Here is a 21082-nt window from a genome sequence, read left to right on the forward strand (position 1 = left end):
AGTTATTGATCATTTTTTGAGTCATATATATATATATATATATATATATATATATATATTCCACATCAAAGTCGTGAATTGGTTATTTAAATCACAACCCCTTCATACTTACATGTTTGGGCTACATGCATGCATTGGTGGTCCTCTCGGACACTCCCTTGTGTGGTTAGCAGTGACATGCCCATTCGTTAGCACATAAAGGTTTTCAGTTTCCACCGACAATGAGAGGCATTTGACCGAAGGTCGATTCATCTTGGCATGTGTGTTACTGTGTGGATCATGGTGAGATTCGATATCAAAGTTCGGGCATGTGTGTACAGATGCGTCCCTCCCACCGGCTTGAAGTGAGGGGGCTACGCATCGTGAACCTCTGTGTAGTGTGTTTCCAGTTTGCGAAGCATGTGTCACATCAAAGTTCTGCATTGGGTATTCAAACATCACACAACACACGGGCACACGCACGCGGTGGTTGTCCTATGACACTCGCTCGCGCGTGACTCTCTTTGTGGGCCCACGAGGTCGTGGTCGATCGGTTGAATGTACAATGAGAGAGAGAAGTTAACTTGACCAACAATGATGGTTCTTTTTTTGTTTGTGTTATGCATATGCATGGTAGGAGTATGTAGTACATGTCAAAGCGGGGGCAACATGTATACTATATATATATGTGTGTCATAACCTCACTCCATGTGGGGACTTTCCAGTTCCCGAGGAAGGTGCCACATCAAAGTTGTGCATTGGTATTCAAACATCACGCAAATACCATGCAGGCGGTGGTTGCCCTATACGAACTCACTCACATGCGGCGCTTCCATCTGTGGGCCGGCGAGGTTGTCCTCCATCACTTTGACCCAACGCGAGAGAGGTTAATTTGACCATCAAGGAATGACTATTCTTTTTGGTTTGTGCTATACAGTATAAGTATACATATACCACATGTAGAATGGGGGCGTAGCACATACCACACATCATGAACCTCGCTCTCTGTGGGGGACCTTTTGGTTTTCGAGGTTGTCCACCGTCACTTTGACCCAAAGAGGTGTTTGTGTGATGTTTGAATACGCAATGCAAAACTTTTCGGCTATCGTCCATCACATTGACCCAACGAGAGAGAGTCACATTTGACGAACAAGGAGGATTAATTCTTTTAGGGCTGTGTTAGGGTAGGAGTATATAGTACTTGTCGAAGGGGGGATGGGACCAACATATACTAGGTGTCACATGAAGCTCGCTCTATGTGGGTACTTTGCAGTTTTTTAGGCAGATACCACATCAAGGTTGTGCATTAGGTATTCAAAACATCACAACCACACACCTCTCCATATATATGTTTTGCACACATGCAAGCGACGGTGGTTGTCCTCTGGCACTCGCTCACGTGGTTATTGGCGATGCTTCCATCTATCGGCCCGCTTGGTCCATCACTTTCACCAACAGTGAGAGAGGTTAATTATTTTGACTTACGAGGGGATTAATTTTTTGTTTATCTCATGATATAGGTCATATTGTGAGATTACATATATAGTAGCGCATGTGTACACATGTCCATCCCGCTGGATCGAAGGGGGGGCATGCACAAGACACGGCATGAACCTCTTGCTCTGTGTAGAGACATGTGCGATTTTGAATGCATGCACCACATCAATGTTGTGCATTGGGTATTCAACACATGAGCATGCATCACGCACCTCCATAAATATGCTTGGGACACATGCGTGCAATGGTTGTCATTGGACACTCTCACTCGCTTGGTTGTGGGCGGCAAGCCTATATATAGTAGTGGGCCCGCGTGGACATCCATCATTTCGACCGACAACGAGAAAGGTTGCCAGGGTGGATTCTTCTTCTTTGCTTCGAGTTACCGTATAGTAGGTCGATCCATTCCAAGCCTAATTAAGTGTGAGTGCATGCTACGCGTCGTGAACCCTCGCTCGGTGTGGGGATTTTACACACACCACAGAGTGGGTTTCATCCATCACTTTGACCAACAACGAGTGAGAGAGGTTATACGATCAAGTTAGATTCTTTTTGGTCCGTGTTATAGTACATCTTGGTGAGATTCCCTCCCCCCCCCCCGACACGTGTGGGGGGGGAGGGCTACTTCGCACTACTTGTAACCTCCGTGGGGTCGGGCAAGTCCGGTTAATTTGTGAAGCACACGTTCCACATCAAAGTTGTGAATGTTAGTTAAATATGACACCACACCTTTTTCATACATCTAGTATAGGGCCACCCGCAGGTGGTTCATCTGTGGTCTCACCCATCTCCCGTGTTATTACTGTTGCAAAATTTATAAACAGCGGACGAGTTGGATGAAGCAACCTTCTGTGATTGGGGACGCAACAGACATGGTTCTCTTAGACCACCCTTGTGCCACGCTCGTGCCCCTGTCACTCACATCCGCACAGTACATTGGGCTCCACTAGGCTTGCCTCCCGCTCTCAAAAATATCTACTACCTCGCAATCTCGAAAATATCTACCGCCTGGAAGGTTTTTATGTCTAATAGCACATGATCATTATGTGTGGACCGTGTGCGATGTCTATTATTCCCGCTCTGCTTCAATCCCTTGATTCAAATTTTTAGTAGCCCTGGCGTTTTACTCCCGCCTCTGCATTCCTTGCAATCCCAAAAATATCTGCTCGCCCTTGTTCAAATTTTCAGTAGCCCTGCCTTGTTACTCCCGACTCTCATCCCTAGCAATGTCAAAAATATCTTCTCTCCCTTGATCACATTTTTTCAGTAGCCCTGGAATTTTACTCCCGCCTCTGCATCCCTCGCAATCTCAAAAATATCTACTGGCCCTTGATCCAAATTTTTAGTAGCTCGGCATTTTCCTCCCGCCTAGTAAAATTTTCAGTTGTCGCGGTATTTCCTCAAACACCACCTTGGCCGCCCCCTCCACACACACCACACACACCCGAAAACCTTCACTCACACAGACACACACTGACACCACCCCTCCCTCGCTCGAAACCATTGGTAGGTCGCCGCCATCGCCGCTGCAGCCTCCATCCTCAACATCTGCATGTCTGCCAGGGAGCTCAAGGAGCCAATGGCCCAAAATAGATTTATTGCGGCCTCTTCACCCGATGCCGGAGAGGTGTCCCCGTCGTCCTCCGCGGGCACTTTATCGATTCGCCATTGTCGGTCGCCCGATCCGCCACCGTCGCGCCCCTGCGCCGGTTCGAGGACTTCCCCGTCCTCCCTCGGTGTCGGTGCAACAAACCCTGGGTCTGTTGCCCGGACTGTGCACATGCATGGGGACAAGATTGAGGCTCTAGCCCAAGTCAGAGTTCAAGGAGCTAAGAGATTCGAAGGACTAACATACGGATCAGAGAGACCAGGATCGAACCAGAGAAGCAAGATACCACCAAGAGAAAGGCCTCCTTTGCCGGCAGGCGAGCCCGGCAAAGGGTCACGCCCAGAAGAAGACAACCAAGCATCCCGGCAGGGCCTGCCACGACCCATGTCGTCGATCAATGTGGTGTCAAGCCGCAAAGTGACTAAGTGGCATCCATTCGCCACATGGCAGCCTCTCTCTACAGGAAAAACCCACAGATGACACCCATCTTGCGATGTGTGAAGTGAGCAGGCGGGGAGCTGGCAAGTTGGGCCGACAAGCCTTGTCGGGCAACCAAACGATGTGACGTTGGGCGGTGCATTTAATAAGCCATGTCAGCCTGCAGAGTTAGGTATCATAGCACTGTTTGCTATCTTATCAGTGCATAATGATTATTTTTCCATTGTGGTAACCCCTTGATCTATAAAAGGAGGCCCATGGCAACCATAGACATGGTTAGAAGGTTGGATAACTAACAACCTCATACGCTAGTAGCCACTGTCGCTATGAGGCAACCCCACCCCGGCAAGTGTACTGCGCTCCACCACCACCATTCCACCATCAATAAACCAAACAAGGACTAGGGTTTTACGCCTCGCGGCGGCCCAAACTTGGGTAATATTGCCTGCGTGATCTCTGCCGTGCTGCCCCACGGCTGTGTGCTCTTCGTGCAACGCGATATCCCCCTGCCGAACCAGCAAGGGGCCCTGTGGTCCCATACGTGGCCATGGTTTCCCATGACATCTTTGGCACGCCAGGTAGGGGTCTCTCTTGCGTGAACCTGAAGGCGTGTGTAGCGTGTCATCTTCCTCACCATCTTCATCTTTCATGGCGCCATCGACCATGGCACCCAAGAAGAAACACCGCCCTTGGGCTGACCCATCCACCTTGAAGGCTCAGCTGCCCGCGGCCTCTAACACTGCGGGAGGTGCGGAGACACGCGAAGACGCGGACGTTGCTGGAGATGTGGTCAGAGTAGGTGGCACCGTCACCACTTCCGATGCGGCCGACGCAGGAGCCGGAGGCATCGGAGGAGAGCAGCATCAGAACATCCCGACGGCTATGCTCCACAAGGTACGGGCGATGGGGTTACTCCATTTGTTCCCCTCTCTCCCACTGATGGGCATAGTCACAGCAACGACACATGGACCGGGGTCAATCGCCGCCCTCCGGTCACTCCCACCATGGGTGTGGCTGCACCGTGTGTGCCTCCCCGGAATGTGTTGACCAAGCCGCTGCACTCGACGGCGCCGCTTGCCCTCGAGCTCCTTCACCACACCACCTCCAGGTGGCCGCCTCGCAGCAGCGTCAGGGGCACAGTGCTGCCACCGCTGGCACAATTAGGAGCCGAGTGATGGTGCGATCGACTTCGTCATCGTCCCTGCCAAGTATGGCTACGGAGGCCATGGCGCGGCCTCAACTGGTGCTGAGGTTTCCGCCCACGGCCGAGAAGATGGACGAATGACATGCCACCATCCAAAGTCTGCTCGGTTTCGCCGAAGCTGGGGGCTCACGACAAGATGGCCCGCCGCGACCTCCCAAAACGACAGCAACAGCTCACACTACTGACCGTATGGAAGGGGCCATCCCCAGGGTGTAGACCCCGCCACGGCAGCCAGCGCGAGCACAATAGATTAAGACCGCTATGACATCTCGATGGCCTCTTCTGACCCTCGAGCGTGTCCAGGCCAACGACGAGCGCCGGAGGATAGGCGGATAGGAGGCATGCGCATCGTTGCCGAGCAACGCCGTGATGGCCTCCACCGGACCGACGGGTGTGACGGCCCTGACGTTGACGAGCCTGCGCTCGGTGTTGGCGGGTGCCTACCTTTCGATGTTGGCTGCCCTGCCTTCACTCGTGAGTTACGGCAGGTCCGTTGGCCGTCTGTTCGCACGTTCAAGCCAGAGATACCTGAGAAGTATGATGGGAGGCTGAACCCGACAGAGTTCCTGAGCATCTACCCAATCGCTGTTCAGGCTACCGGGGGAAGGGATGAGAGGTGTTTGCCAACTACTTCCCTTTGGCCCTCAAGTACAATGTGAGGCCTTGGCTGATACACCTACCGGAGAATTCCATTTCATCGTGGGCTGACCTATGCCACGAGTTCATTGTCGCCTTCACTGGCGGCCATCAAGAGCCAGGCCGACCCAGCATCTTGCAGCTTCTCCAGCTGAAGGAAGGAGAAACCCTCTATAAGTATTTACAGTGATTCAGCAAAGTTCATAGAAACATCCCAAATATCCACCCGGCAGCTGTGATAGCTGCCTTCCAGTCCAATGTGCGTAATTGCTGGAATCATTCCAAGATGAACGTGCGGTTTCCCAAGACTGTGAAGGAGCTCTACACCCTAGTGGATAAGTATGCCCAGATGAAGGAGGGAATGAAGTTGCCCAGATAGGAAGATTGCACAAATGTTGATTCAGAGGATGATGACGAATCAACCAGCCAGAATAAGAGCAAGAAGCGCAATAAGAAGCGGATGGATAAAGCAGTGATGACTATTGAAGGATCGGGTATGCCTAGTACCGGCAAGAAGGCCAAAGTTGAGGCCCCCGACAAGGAAGCTGCCGCGTGCGCTAACTGCCGGGAAGCCGCTGCGGCCGAGAAAGCCAGGAAAGGTGATGGTCCGTATTGCAAGATTCATCAGACCAAGGGCCCCGACCTTCAAGAGTGTTATCAGGTTGAGCAGCTTGTCAAGAGACAGAGCAGAGTATGAGAAGCATGACAAGGAAATATGTCAGAATGTTGCTGCCGGTAAGGGCCGAGGTGGTGAAGTAAATCGCCCCGACAAACCCTTTCGGAACCAAGGAAAACCCGCCAGAGGCCGAGAGAAGGAAGCTTGCGATGATGAGAGTGATGGAGTTCAGAAGGCCACCGACGCCCTGTGCATTGACTGGGGTGCACCCCTACACACATCTCACTGCCAACTCAAATAGTGGGCGTGAGAGGTCAATGTCGTGGAACTAGCGTTGGAGGCCCGAAAGCCGCTCAAATGGTCCCGTACACCCATCATCTTTGACAAGGAGGATCATCCTAGTCATAGCACTGTGGTAGGGTGTTTACCATTATTGGTCTCCCCAATGATTCGCAACCTCAAGGTCACAAAGATGTTGGTGGACGGCGGGGCTGGGTTGAATCTGATCTCCCAGTAGTTTTTGGCAGACACCGGATAGCAGAGGAAGAGCTAGAGGTTACCAGCACGTTCCAAGGAGTTAATCTCGACAGGAGCCATCCTAAGGGAAAGATCAAGTTGCCGGTAAAGTTTGGGGGATAACTAAACTACAGGACTGAGAGGATTGTGTTTGATGTGGTCGATCTCCCCCTACCATACAATTGGATTCTTTGACGCCCAGCCTTGGTTAAACTCATGGCGGCATCCCACTATGCCTATAACACATTGAACATGCCTGGGCCACTGGGAGTCATCACCATCCCATTAGATGAGAAGGATGCAATCGTTTGTGTGGACAAGATGTACTGAGACGCGGTTGCGGCAGTGGCAGCGGTAGCAGCAGTTCCCACCAAGGAAAGCAAAGGAAAAGAGAGAGATTGTAGGAACTCTGGCAAAGAATCCAGGAAGCGTGCCCCTCTGAGTGCACGGCACCCGTTGATGACGTGCCGGAGTGTTCCAATAGCAAGATATCCGAGGTCACTGCACCCCGAGTGAAGAAGGTCCCGGCAGGGCTGGCTGGCATTGATGGTACTTTCACCATCATTGCCACCCTCGACGACAAATAGGAAAGCGCGCTCGTTGCCTTCCTATGCGCGAATATCGATGTGTTTGATTGGCAACCATCTGATATCCCCGGTGTTCCTAGGGAGGTAATCGAGCACCACCTTTCTGTCTGCCCACATGCCCAACCTATCAAGCAGAAAGTGTGGAAGCAGGCCTTGGAGAGGCAATAGTTCATTGCGGAAGAGATCAAGAAACTTTAGGCAGCTGGTTTGCTCAGAGGAGTGTTGCATCCCATGTGGTTGGAAAATCCAGTGGCAGTCTGGAAGGCTAACGGGAAGTGGAGGCTTGGCATAAATTTCACATATCTCAACAAACTTGCCCGAAGGACCCATTTCCCTTGCCGCGTATTGATCAGATTGTGGATTCCACTTCAGGTTGTGATTTGCTCTCCTTTCTAGATGCATATTCTGGGTATCGGCAAATCTTCATGTCCAAGGAAGATGAAGAGAAGACGTCCTTCATTACCCCCTGTGGTACGTACTATTTTGTCTACATGTCATTCGGATTGAAGAGTGTCGGGTCCACTTTTGCATAGGTTGTCCAGATTCGTTTTGAACCACAGCTGCACAGAAACATAGAAGCATATATGGATGACATTGTGGTCAAGACCAAAGATAGATCCACCCTTATCTAGGATCTAGAGGAGACATTTTCTAATGTACGCAATACCTATTTGAAGCTCAACCAGGAGAAGTGTGTATTTGGTGTTCCCTCCGGCAAGTTGCTTGGGTTCTTTGTATCCCATCGCGGGACCGAGGCCAACCCCGACAAGATCAAAGCTATTGAGCAAATCCAAGCACCAAGGATAGTTAAGGATGTGAGGAGTCTGACATGATGTGTTGCCGCACTAAGCAGATTCATCTCCAAGTCTGTCGAGCGCGCCCTGCCGTTCTTCAAAATTTTGAAGAAGGCAGGGCCTATGGAGTGGACCCCGGAAGAAAATACAGCTTTGCAAGAGTTGAATGCCTACTTGTCCTCTGTGCCTACCTTGGTTGCTCCCAAACCCCAGGAGCCATTGTTATTGTACTTAGGGAAACCAACTAGGTGGTCAGTGCAGCTTCGGTAGCGCAGAGAGAAGTGGATGAGGCAGAGAGTTAGCAGGGACCGGCAGAGTCAGAGAAGGATCAGGACAACAACGGGCACGGCAACAAGAGCAACCCCAAGGACGCGACAAGGAAGAAAGTGGTGCAACGCCCAGTGTACTTCGTCAGCTCCCTATTACAGGGGGCTAGATCGAGGTACTATGGCATGCAGAAGTTGATCTTTGGTCTCATCATGGCCTCAAGGATACTGCACCACTACTTCCAAGCCCATGATATCACGGTTGTTACTCGTTTCCCGTTGCAAAGGATACTTCCAAACGCTAAGGATACCGGCAAAATAGTGGAGTGGGCTTTGGAGGTATCTCGTTTTGGTTTGAAGTTTGAGAGCACATCGACTATTCAGAGCAGGGTATTGGCAGAGTATATTGCAGAATGGACGCCAACCCCTGATGAGGAAGTGACAGAGACAGTTATCCCTGGCAAGGAATCACCCCAAGAATGGATTATGTATTTTCATGGTGCTTTTTCCCTACAAGGTGCAGGAGCTAGCGTGCTTCTTGTCGCCCTCTCTGGGGAGCACTTGAAGTACATCGTTCAAATGCATTTTGCCTGGGAAGAAGCAACCAACAATACAACTAAGTATGAAGGGCTCCTTGCCGGGCTCAGGATTGCATCGGAATTGGGAATTGAGAGGCTGATCATTCGAGGGGATTCACAACTTGTGGTGAGACAAGTTAACAAGGATTACCAAAGTCCATTTATGGAGGCATATGTTGAGGAAGTGAGGAGATTGGAGGAGCGCTTTGACGGATTGCAAACAGAGCATGTACCCCGTGCGAAAAACAACATGGTTGATGATCTGTCAAAGTGCTGCGCAGAAGCTTCCTGCGGAACCAAGGACTTTTGTTCTCCATCTTACTCAGCCCTCCATATCCCAAGCAACAATGGCCCCAAAAAGGAGAAAGTTGTACACCAGTAAGCCTCGCCCGGTAGAGCCATTAGCTCCTGGTAGAGACCCTGCAGGAAACAATTCCTCATATCCTGCCGGACCACACCCTCCCACCAGGCCCATGGACCCCACGAATGATGCAAGTGCTCCCGCAGCAAAGGAGGTGCCACTAGTCGTCATTGCCGAGCCCCAGGCTCCAACTTGGGCAAGGCACATTGTCCACTTCCTCCAGACCAGAGAGCTTCCCGGCAACCAAGATGAAGCTGAAAAAGTAGGCTGGAGGGCCAGTATGTATCAGTTTGTCGATGACACTCTGTACAGAAGGAGGCCCAACACTGTGAAATTGAAGTGCGTCTGTCGGGAAGAAGGAAAGGAACTACTGGCTGAGATACACAAAGGCATATGCGGCTCCCACATTGGATCAAGGGAATTAGTTGGGAAAGCATTCCAGCAAGGATTCTATTGGCCCACATCCCTCCAAGATGCGGTCGAGCTAGTCACCAAATGTGAAGCCTGCCATTTCCATTCCAAGAAAATCCACCTGCCTGCCCAAGCTCTTCAAACAATCCCTCTATCATGGCCATTTTCAGTTTGAGGATCGATATCCTCAGCCCCTTCCCCCGAGAAATCGGGGGATTTGAATTCTTGTTCGTTGCTATCGACAAGTTTACAAAGTGGCCCGAAGTGACTGCCGTGAGAAAGGTGTCTACTCAGTCAGCTATCAAGTTCTTGAAAGAGCTGGTGAGGGAGTCCTGGATTAGGGGGTGTCCGGATAGCCGAACTATACCTTCGGTTGGACTCCTGGACCATGAAGATACAAGATTGAAGACTTTGTCCCGTGTCCGTAAGGGACTTTCCTTGGCGTGGAAGGCAAGCTTGGCGATACGGATATGTAGATCTCCTACCATTGTAACCGACTCTGTGTAACCCTAGCCCTCTCCTGTGTCTATATAAATCGGAGGGTTTTAATCCATAGGACGAAGGACAATCATACCATAGGCTAGCTTCTAGGGTTTAGCCTCCTTGATCTCGTGGTAGATCTACTCTTGTACTACCCATATCATCAATATTAATCAAGCAGGACATAGGGTTTTACCTCCATCAAGAGGGCCCGAACCTGGGTAAAACATTGTGTCCCCTGCCTCCTGTTACCATCTGCCTAGACGCACAGTTCGGGACCCCCTACTCGAGATCCGCCAGTTTTGACACCGACATTGGTGCTTTCATTGAGAGTTCCTCTAGGTCGTCACTCTTAGGCCCGATGGCTCCTCCGATCATCAACGACGATGTGATCCAGGGTGAGACTTTTCTCCCCGGACAGATCTTCGTATTTGGCGGCTTTGCACTACGGGCCAATTCGCTTGGCCATCTGGAGCATATCGAAAGCTACGCCCCTGGCCGTCAGGTTAGATTTGGAAGTTTAAACTACACAGCGGACCTCCGCGGAGACTTGATCTTCGACGGACTCGAGCCGCAGTCGAGCGCGCCGCACTGTCACGATGGGCATGATCTAGCTCTGCCGCCCAACAGTGCCCTGGAGGCCGCACCCGCATCAGCTCTGACCCTTAATTCGGAGCCAACTGCGCCAATCGAGGATGGGTGGTTGGACACCGCCTTGGGGGCTGCAATCTCTACGGCGATCGAGCCAAACACCAGCCCTATTCTCTGCGAAGCCCATGACTCCAAGGAGCCGGACTCCTCTCCAGACTCCAAGCCCTCCGCGCCCCTACCGATCGAACCCGATTGGGCGCCGATCATGGAGTTCACCGCCGTGGACATCTTTCAGCACTCGCCCTTCGGCGATGTTCTGAATTCACTAAAGTCTCTCTCTTTATCAGGAGAGCCCTGGCCAGACTATGGTCAGCAAGGTTGGGATGCGGATGATGAAGAAATTCAAAGCCCACCCACCACCCACTTCGTAGCCACTGTCGATGATTTAACCGACATGCTCGACTTTGACTCCGAAGACATCGACGGTATGGACGCCGACGCAGGAGACGATTAAGAACCAGCGCCTATAGGGCACTGGAAAGCCACCTCGTCGTATGATATATACATGGTGGACACCCCAAAAGAAGGCAATGGCGATGGAACAGCGGAGGATGACACCCCCAAGAAGCAGCCTAAGCGCCGGCGTCAGCGGCGCCACTCTAAATCCCGCCAAAGCAAAAATGGTGATTCCGGCACGGGAGATAAGAACACCCCGGACAATGCCGAAGACAACCACCTCCAACAAGATTCAGCACAGGAGGATGGAGAAGCCAGCCCTCATGAGAGAGAGGCAGACAGAGAGGTTGAGGACGATAATTATATGCCTCCCTCCGAAGACGAGGCAAGCCTCAACGACGACGAATTTGTCGTGCCGGAGGATCCCGTCGAACAAGACCGTTTCAAACGCAGGCTTATGTCCATGGCGAGCGGCCTCAAGAAAAAACAGCAATAGCTTAGAGTTGATCAAGATTTGCTAGCCGACAGATGGACTGAAGTCCTTGCGGCCGAAGAGTATGAACTCGAATGCCCCTCCAAGAGCTACCCAAAGCACAGGTTGCTACCCCGACTAGAGGAGGAAGCACCTAAACCTACATCACCAGCGCATGATGGGGACGACCGGCCATCCCGTGGCCACGACAGAGAAGCCTCTCGGCCCTCCACTCAAGCCGCACCCCGGTGCCGCTCAAAAAATACCAAGGCACGGGAAAATGCGCCAGACCTGCGAGATATATTGGAGAACAAAGCAAGACAAACAAGATCGATCTACGGATCTCGTGGGCGCCCCACGACACGAGATGGTAATCGTCACTTTGGATACAGTCAATCCGGCCGGGCCGAACACAATAGACAAAGCTCGTTTGAGCTGCGTCGTGATATAGCCCAATACAGAGGCGCCGCACACCCACTATGCTTCACAGATGAAGTAATGGATCATCAAATCCCTGAGGGTTTCAAACCCATGAACATCGAATCATATGATGGCACAACAGATCCTGCGGTATGGATCAAGGATTATCTCCTTCATATCCACATGGCCCGCGGTGATGACCTACACGCCATCAAATACCTCCCACTCAAGCTTAAAGGACCAGCTCGGCATTGGCTTAACAGCTTGCCAGCAGAATCAATTGGTTGTTGGGAGGACCTGGAAGCCGCATTCCTCGACAATTTCCAGGGCACTTATGTGCGACCACCAGACGCCGATGACCTTAGCCACATAATTCAGCAGCCAGAGGAATCGGCCAGACAATTCTGGACACGGTTCCTAACCAAGAAAAATCAAATCGTCGACTGTCCGGACACAGAGGCCCTAGCAGCCTTCAAGCATAACATCCGCGACGAGTGGCTTGCATGGCACCTAGGACAGGAAAAGCCGAAATCATTGGCAGCCCTCACGACACTTATGACCCGCTTTTGCGCGAGAGAAGACAGCTGGCTAGCTCGCAGCAATAACATGACCAAGAGCCCTTGTAATTCGGATACCAAGGACAGTAGTGGTAGGTCGCGTCGCAACAAGCAAAAGCGCCGCATTAACAGCGACAATGCTGAGGATACGACAGTTAATTGTCAGGACCCCGATTCCAAGTCACATCGATCTAGCCGGTAACACCTCATATCACTTTGCGGCCTCACGCACGGTATCCCCACGGGTGTCGCCTTACCCTGGCCCGGGACCATTTGCGCCTTTTGGCTCACGTATATGATTGTGTCGCTAGCATCCATATGACAGAGAACCCGGGCCGACATGGCTAGTCGTGAACCCAAAGGGGCACTAACCTATTGGGACAGACATACATGATTCAAATCGAGCATGTCGGTCAGCAGCGTGTGAATCCGGGCTGTAGCACTGGGCTAACAGGACTCCGGGGAACCCGGGCTGTAGCAAGCTAGGCAGGACTCCAAATGTCACCGCGTGACATTTCCCCCAGGGGACAGACACAGGAACGAAGTGAAACACATGTCGGCCAGTCAAGTGTCCTGAGCAATAGTGTTGGGCTATCAGGACTCCGGTGAACCGGGCTGTAGCGGACTACTATGGCTCAAGGAAGCACTAGACTACATTTCCCCATAAGAGAGGCTGCCAAGGATAAACAGCTAGATTGTCGGACCCCACACATAGCAATACACGTCACACGTACGCATAACATGCAAGTATGTGTTGTACAACATGGCATCACAACATAACGCAAACTCATATAGATATAGGCCCAGAAGAGCCACATAGCATTAAATACAAACAGGGGTCACATGACCCATCATTCAGAGCATACAAGCAACGGAAGCATTACATGTCTGAGTATAGACAACTACAAAAGGAAAAAGGCTCGGAAGCCTAACTATCTACAAGTCCCTCCCAAGGGTACAAGATCGTAGCTGAGGTAACAAGCTACTCGTCGAAGTCCAAGTAGTACTACTAGTGAGATAGATATCTCACCTGTGAAAATGCTAGTGATCGACTAGAGGGGGGGTGAATAGGCGATTTTTATGAAAGTCTTCAAAACATGTAAGTTTCAAAGACAAACGATAGAAATAAACCTATTACCATGCAGCAGAAGGTAGACTACACAAGACAAACCATAGTCAAGTATTCAATGAAGTGAAAGCACAATGACTAATAGCAGCTAGGCAGTAAGGATCAGGTAGGAAGATATTGTGAAGCCAATCAGAACAAGTAATCACTCAGTGAAGCCAAATGGTGTTGCAATCGTACAATGACTTCACAAGGACCAAAAGTAAGTAAAGGGAAGGGAAGGACGAAACCAGTGACTCGTTGAAGACAATGATTTGTTGGACCAGTTCCAGTTGCTGTGACAACTGTACGTCTGGTTAGGGAGGCTGAAATTCAACTCCGAAGACCTCGTCTTCACCTTATTCCCCTTTTTCTAAGGACATCCAGTCCTCACCCAATCACTCTGGTAAGTCTTCAAGGTAGACTTCGAAACCTTCACAGACTTTGTTCACCGGCGATCCACAATGACTCTTGGATGCTCAGAACGCAACGCCTAACCGGCTGGAGGATTCACAGTCCTCAAGTGTAATAAGTCTTCAGATCACACAAACAAGAAGATTTAAGTGATGCCTAACACTCTTTGGCTCTGGGTGTTTAGGGCTTTATCCTCGCAAGGAATTCTCTCTCAAAGGCTTCGAGGTGGGTTGCTCTCAAATGACAAAAGCCGTACTCTAACTCTGAGCAGCCAACCGTTTATGGTTGTAGGGGGTGGGCTATTTATAGCCACTAGGCGACCCGACCTGATTTGTCCGAAATGACCCTGGGTCACTAAGGAACTGACACGTGTTCCAACGGTCAGATTTCAAACACACACGGCAACTTTACTTGGGCTACAAGCAAAGCTGACTTATCCAACTCTGGACAAGATTTGCTCTCATAGTCTTCACTCGAAGATATATGATTTTGGTTAAGCATCACTTCAGTCATTCTGACTGGTTCTCTTGGTCCCCACTTAACAGTACGGTGGTTCCTATGACTCAACAAAGAAAAACACCAAACGACGAGACTGCTAAGTCTTCGCGCTCCATAGTCTTCACGCAATGTCTTCTCTTGTCATAGTCTTCAATGTGAATGTCTTCACATACCACCTTTGACTTCAATGTCTTCATACATTTTTAGGGGTCATCTCTGGTAGGAAAACCGAATCAATGAGGGACTTCTACCTGTGTTATCCTGCAATTCTCACGAACACATTAGTCCCTCAACTAGGTTTGTCGTCAATACTCCAAAACCAACTAGGGGTGGCACTAGATGCACTTACAATCTCCCCCTTTTTTGTGATTGATGACAAACTAGTTGAAGTTTTCAACGGGGAATATAATATGTGAAATTGTAAAGGATAGGGAATTGTCTTCATAAGTTGCAAGGGCTCCCCCTGAAGATGTGCATATGAGTAATTTGCTTTTGGAATGCAAATGCACATGGCAGGTTGTACTTGTGGAGATCCTCTTCAACTTATGATGACAATTCATCATGCATGAAAAGTATGTGAAGATAATGATATGCATAATGAAAAATGGACGTCTGCAGAATGATCTAAGTGCGGAATTTTATTGTCGCACATGCGGAATTTATCATGGCATCACAGAATTGCAAATAAGTAGCAGACGACCATCGAGTTTAAGTGTTACAACTCAAAGAACCAAATGTATCAAAACGAGAGTTGTAAACACTAGGAAAAACATAAAGCAACCGCCCATATGGACCCGCTTGAAGACTATCAAACTCATATGCTTCTCTCCCTTTTGTCAGTAAGGACCAAAAAGGTTTGAAGACATAGAGCATCTACTCGTTCCCATGAGGAGTAGGTGAAGCAGCAAGGTCGTCGGTGTTGTTCGGCGGTGCAGACGAACTCGGAGTAGTGTCGATGCGTGCAGAAGTAGGGGGCGGTGAAGTGGCCTCGTCTTCGTCCTCGATCACTCTGGCATTCACAGTTGCCGCGGAGGAAGAGAACTCAGAGTCTTCAAGAGACGGAGTTCGTCGCAGCACAGTCCTTCTTGGAGGTGTAGAGTCAAACTTGAAACGTTCAGAGAAGCCATCCTCTTGAAGATCATCTTCAGAACACATAAGCGTCAGCCCTTTCCATGTACGCCGACAGATTTCATGGGCAACAAAGGCATTCTTGGTGGCAAGATTGCGAATGCGGTTGACATCCACAAAGAGGCTTTGCATTTGGTGCTTCAGCCAGTCACGATGCATATCCTGTTTCTAATGAAGGGCAACCAGAAGCTCTCGGTCATTGAGAACATGAGATCGCTTCTTGGGCCATTGGGCAATAGTGCTTCCAGTGGCTTCAGTGAGGGCACGATGAGGTGCACGTGTAGTACCAGCCAGAGGATAAACATGAGTGACTGCTTCAACTCCTTCAATGTTTTGAGAGAAACTTTGATGCTCAGCATTCTGAAGACTAAGAGGCTCCTTGGCAGGCTCTGGATAGATGGCTTCAATGGACATATCAACATCAGGCAAAAAGATCCGATGATTGCGAGCAGAGGGCTGATATGAGACAGCTGAGTGTAGTTTGATCAGCCGCATTATCCATGGAGCGTAAAACTTCAAGCCAAAAAGATCAGATCCTGATGCAGCAAGTTGGCGGATGAAGAAGTCTTGTGCATTGAAGCATTTACCGTGAAGAATATAAAATACCAAAGTCTTCATTGCACCTTCCAGCTCTGCATGTGGAGAATGTCCTTTGACGGGCCAGAGAGTTCACCTGATAATGTGATAGATAGTGCGTGGCAGATACTCAAGGTCTTCAACAAAGAACTCCTTAGGATATGCAGCATCTGGAGGCAAAGGCTACATCATGCTAAGCATCTGACTCATGTTTAGTTCAGGCTTCTGAAAGATGCTCTCCATAGCTGCACTGTGAAGTTGACAACCAGGTTCATAAAGATCTCTAGGAGTGGGCAGACCAGTGAGCTCAATGATATCAAAGGCTTTGGCTTCGTGATGAACATTGTCGGTCATCCACTCAAGGACACAAGTCTTCGGATCTCTGTTGTAGCCACGAATGTGAAGAGTGGCATAGAATTGGAGCAGCAACTCTTCGTTCCAGTGCTCTTGGTCGGTGACGAAAGGCAACAATCCAGACTCTTTGAAGCAATCTAGAGCTTCTTCCAAGCAAGGCAGACCAGTTATGGCTTCAGTGTCAAGACACATATGAGGGAAAATGCGACCTTGATTGTATAGAATGCATGAGTAATAACTTTGCTGCGGATAGCTCCAGAACCGATCAGAAGATATTCTTTCCCTTGAGTAGGGGTTCTTGGCGCTATTGAAGAAGGTGTTGTCTGCTTTGAAGCCGTTGACATTAAAGGATCTGGGTGCTGATGCAGGACCTGGAAACCTGGGCAACCTTGGCATTGGCTTCTGTACCTGAGGCCTGTGCTCAACGTGATAGTCAAACTGAGGACCAGCAGCAGGTGCAGGAACAGGAGCAGTAGCATCATTGGCTTCTCTGACTTCTGGCACATTGGTTGGTGCAGGCTCCACATTTGCTTCAGCCATGACAACGTCATTGGCTTCATTTGTGTTGGTGGTGGCAGCCTCAAGATTCTCAACCTCCACTTGATGAGATGGAGGGTTGGGCACAGACACGTTCTCCTTGAGAACAGCTTCTTCTGTAATGGGGGAGTAGGGACACGTTCTTCTTCTTGTGTGTCGTTGGCTGATGCAGCCGGAATGTCTTCAGCAGCTTTAGCCTCAGACTCGGAGACATTCACAGTAGGAGTTGCATCGGGAAACACTTGGCGTGCAATAGATTGGTGGGGCACTTCTCCTTCTGGAACGCTCGAAAGAGGGACCTGAGACCTTGGTCCTTTGCGAAGCCTGCGTTATGCTGGCGACGCCTCTGGAGACGGAGTTGGCTGGGCCTCAAAGTCATCTTCTTCCTCTTGTCGGGGTGGTGTGACTTGTTGTTGTGGGTGATCAGCCCATGATGCATCCTGGGCAATTGGCGTCAAAGGACGACCAATGCTGATGACTTCGATGTGCGTAAGCACAGGTGATGATACCAAGTTGTGCTCGATCTGAGGAAGAACTACATCATCTTCAACATTGTCATGGTGACCAATGTCTTCAGCAGCGGTGGGATCAGCTGCTGGAATGTCTTCAGCTTCATGAGCCTCTGTGGAAGCAGGCTCATGGACAGTCAGTTGGTGCCCTTGATGTTCAGCTGCAGGGCGAACCATGGAGATAGGTTCAACAACTAAGGGCTCTATGGGAGCAGCCTGGTCCTTCTTGGTCTTGCGCTTCTTCTTGGAGGGAGAAGCAGCAGAGGCTTCAGGATGTTTCCTCTTTCTCGCTTCATCCTCAGCAGTCCTCGTCTTCTTCAGTTCTGAAGCGGTTGACCGGACCTTTGGCTTCGAGCCAGTCATGCTGGCTGGGAAGACAATGGGATGTGCTTCCTGCCTTGGTGCTTCGAGTTCGGCCACAGCTGGCTTCTTCTTCTTCTTGGCAGCCATCCTGGGATTGATGCCAGGACGACCAAGGGCCTTGTGCTTCTCAGCCTCATTGTAGGCTTGCACACTCTTGTCAGCCAGGCTCTTCATGCGCTCACGAGAACCTTGAGCTTCTTCACGCTTCTTGAGAAAGGCTTCTTTGAGCTCGTGCAGCATGATCTTGAAATTTTTGACCTCTTGCACGCTGAGTTTGGCCATGTGCTTCTTGAACTGAGCTTTCTCAAAGTCGATCTTTTGCTTCAGTTCAACGATGCACTAAGCTAGAGCTAGTTCTGAAGCAATGGCGCCATGGAAGGCGACACTGAGGCCAATTGGAAGTTGCAGATCTTCAAAGCTGAGGTTGGGCGTGTCAAACCACTCATCAATGAAGTTGTGGATGATTGCCACGTCAAAGAGAGGCAAATCATTGAAGATTTCTCCTTCTTCTTTGCTCTTGATCAGTTGCTCAAGAGCGTCATTTGCAAGATCTTCATCGCTGGACAGATCAATGGCGTCGTTGCGCAGAATAGCAGCAGCAGTCAGTTCTTGGCTGGTGTGTTGCAAAGGCATCTTTACTCTGGAGGGCTTGGAGATGCGTGACAAATCTTCAGACTGCACACTGTCTTTAGGAGGTGCAGTAGCCAGTGGCTTCGCCTGTGAGATTTTTGGTGCTGAGGCAGGCTTTGAAGCTTTAGGCTGCTTCAGTTTCTTTGGCTTCGGCGGTGCAGGCGCTTCATCAGATTCAGCGTCATCTGCAGGCTCATCCACGACTGTCCCTTGAACCACGATATGAGCGATGAGACCTTCCAGGTTGTAGAAGGGCCCAACAAGATTGGGTTCAGCTTCGCGGGTACCATCAGCACGGGGAGCAGAGGGACCAGGGTTGAAGTCTAGCCCCAATAACTTCTTGTTCTACTTCGCCGAATTATGGGCAAATTGGAAGTTGCGCTTGAACAGATTGTCGTCACGACACCATAGCAATGACGATGGGTCAGCATCCGCAGGCTGTGGTCCACGGACCATGTAGGGATAGAAGCCTTGTTCAATGGCTTCATCTCTGGACCTGGGCTGAAGATTTCTATATAGGATGTCTCCCCATGGTCGCTTGATGGCATTCTTCTCAGCATATTCCTTGGTCACAAACCTGTACTTGAACCACTGTTCTGCCCAATATCGTCGAATCCATTGGATTCATGTCTTGCGCTGATTGTAATCCTCTTCTAGATCTGTCTTGTACAGCTCTGAGAGGTCATCGGGCAGATCTCTTGATGTTTCACCTCGACGCTTTCTGCCACCCTTCCTTACTGATTTCTCTGCATCCATGAACTTTAAACTGAATGGCTTCAACACGTTCAAAGGCTTCAAAGGCTTTCCCTTGCTAGACAAACAGGAACTGGCTTCGGGAGAATTTAGATGATGCTGTAAGAATTCTACAAATGAATGCAGACTATGAGAACCAAGGGATTCTCCCACGGACATGTACCTGTGACAACATTAAGGTGCAAGGGAAGGGGAAGAGGTCATATGCATTCTTAGAAGATTTTGAAGATAAATCAGTTTAGAAGACATTGACCTCATCGTGCGAAGACATTCACTCATAGATAAGGAGTTGGTTCCAGATTTGTACGAATCCACGGATCAGTACAAGTGAGGAATCTGACTACTTTGTGAAGCATAAGTGAACATACTAGGCATATTATGAGATGCAGTATGAAATAGATCCAACTTGTGTGAACAGAAACTGCTTGTGGTAGAAAGTGACGAATCTGTAGGATCAAAGGGGCTGTAAAAAGGAAGTTTTATTTACCACACAAAGAACTGCTAGACAGAGTGGAAGAGGAGGCCGAGCAGTTCGATCGTCCGTGCCCTAACTTGGCGACGGAGGACACCTACGGCGACGACGGAGAAGACGATGTCCGCGACCGACGTGAAGACGGCGTCGGAGAGGTCGCGGCAGCTAAGCGCTTCGTTGCCGGCGTCATCGAGGGCTAGCGGTGGCGCTAGGGTTTGTGCGAGAGTGGAAGAAAGGGTAATGACTATGGTGAGGCGTGTATTTATAGGGACAGGGACGTCACAGTGTTATTACATAGGTGCCCCTGGCGATTCACATCTGAAGGACACGTGGCCATCATGCAACATATCGGAGGTTGTTCCATGTTCCCACGCACGCCTGGATTGTCGGGTGGTCGTTCCACTTCTCCGGGTTTCAGGTGAAGGAATTAGCATTGAAGGCGGACTTAATGTTTGTCTCTGTATCTTCTGCTAACAAGGACGCAGAGAAGACATTCGACAGTTTCAAGAGAATGCATATGATTTGGAGAGATAGAGTTTGAGATAGAAAGCATAGAGAGGTTAGGGTCCGATCACATTCACTTAGTTCAAAAGATTCAACAAGAAGACATAGCTATAAGTGAATGTTGTAGAGGACAGAACACTAGTATATGTATATATATATATATATATATATATGTGAGAGAAAGACAATCAAACCAACATAGTGAAGATAATCATGAAGACAAGTTGAGAATGAAGACAAACAAAATGTGAAGACATAGCAAATGTAAATCCATGGGTAAAACACTTCAGACAGAAGAATTTGGTGGTGGCGTTACCCACCATATAGGAAGTATTAGACCCAGACACGGCGCACAGTTATCGTGGCGCTCGGAAGTCAAATTCCACATTAATGTATTCACACTTAGAATGTAAGTCTTCATTGATTGAAGACATACTTTACTTCGTGTGTTGCACATCTAAGTCATCAATATGCATAAGTGTTAGGATGTGTGCCTGATCACAGGACATTTGAGGATTCCATGATATTTAGCTCACACCGTAACTTGCAAAATCTCTTCTCATCCAAGGGCTTGGTGAAGATATCTGCCAATTGCTCTTCAGTGTTGACGTGTATGATATCAATATCTTCCTTCACAACATGATCTCTGAGAAAGTGATGACAAATTTCAATGTGCTTTGTCTTCGAGTGCTGAACTGGGTTCTTGGCAATCTTGATGGCGCTTTCGTTGTCGCAGTAGAGTGGCACTTGCTTCAGATGAATGACATAGTC

The sequence above is a fragment of the Triticum dicoccoides genome, chromosome 4A, assembly GCF_002162155.2.
Source record: "Triticum dicoccoides isolate Atlit2015 ecotype Zavitan chromosome 4A, WEW_v2.0, whole genome shotgun sequence".
Taxonomy (NCBI): Eukaryota; Viridiplantae; Streptophyta; class Magnoliopsida; order Poales; family Poaceae; genus Triticum; species Triticum dicoccoides.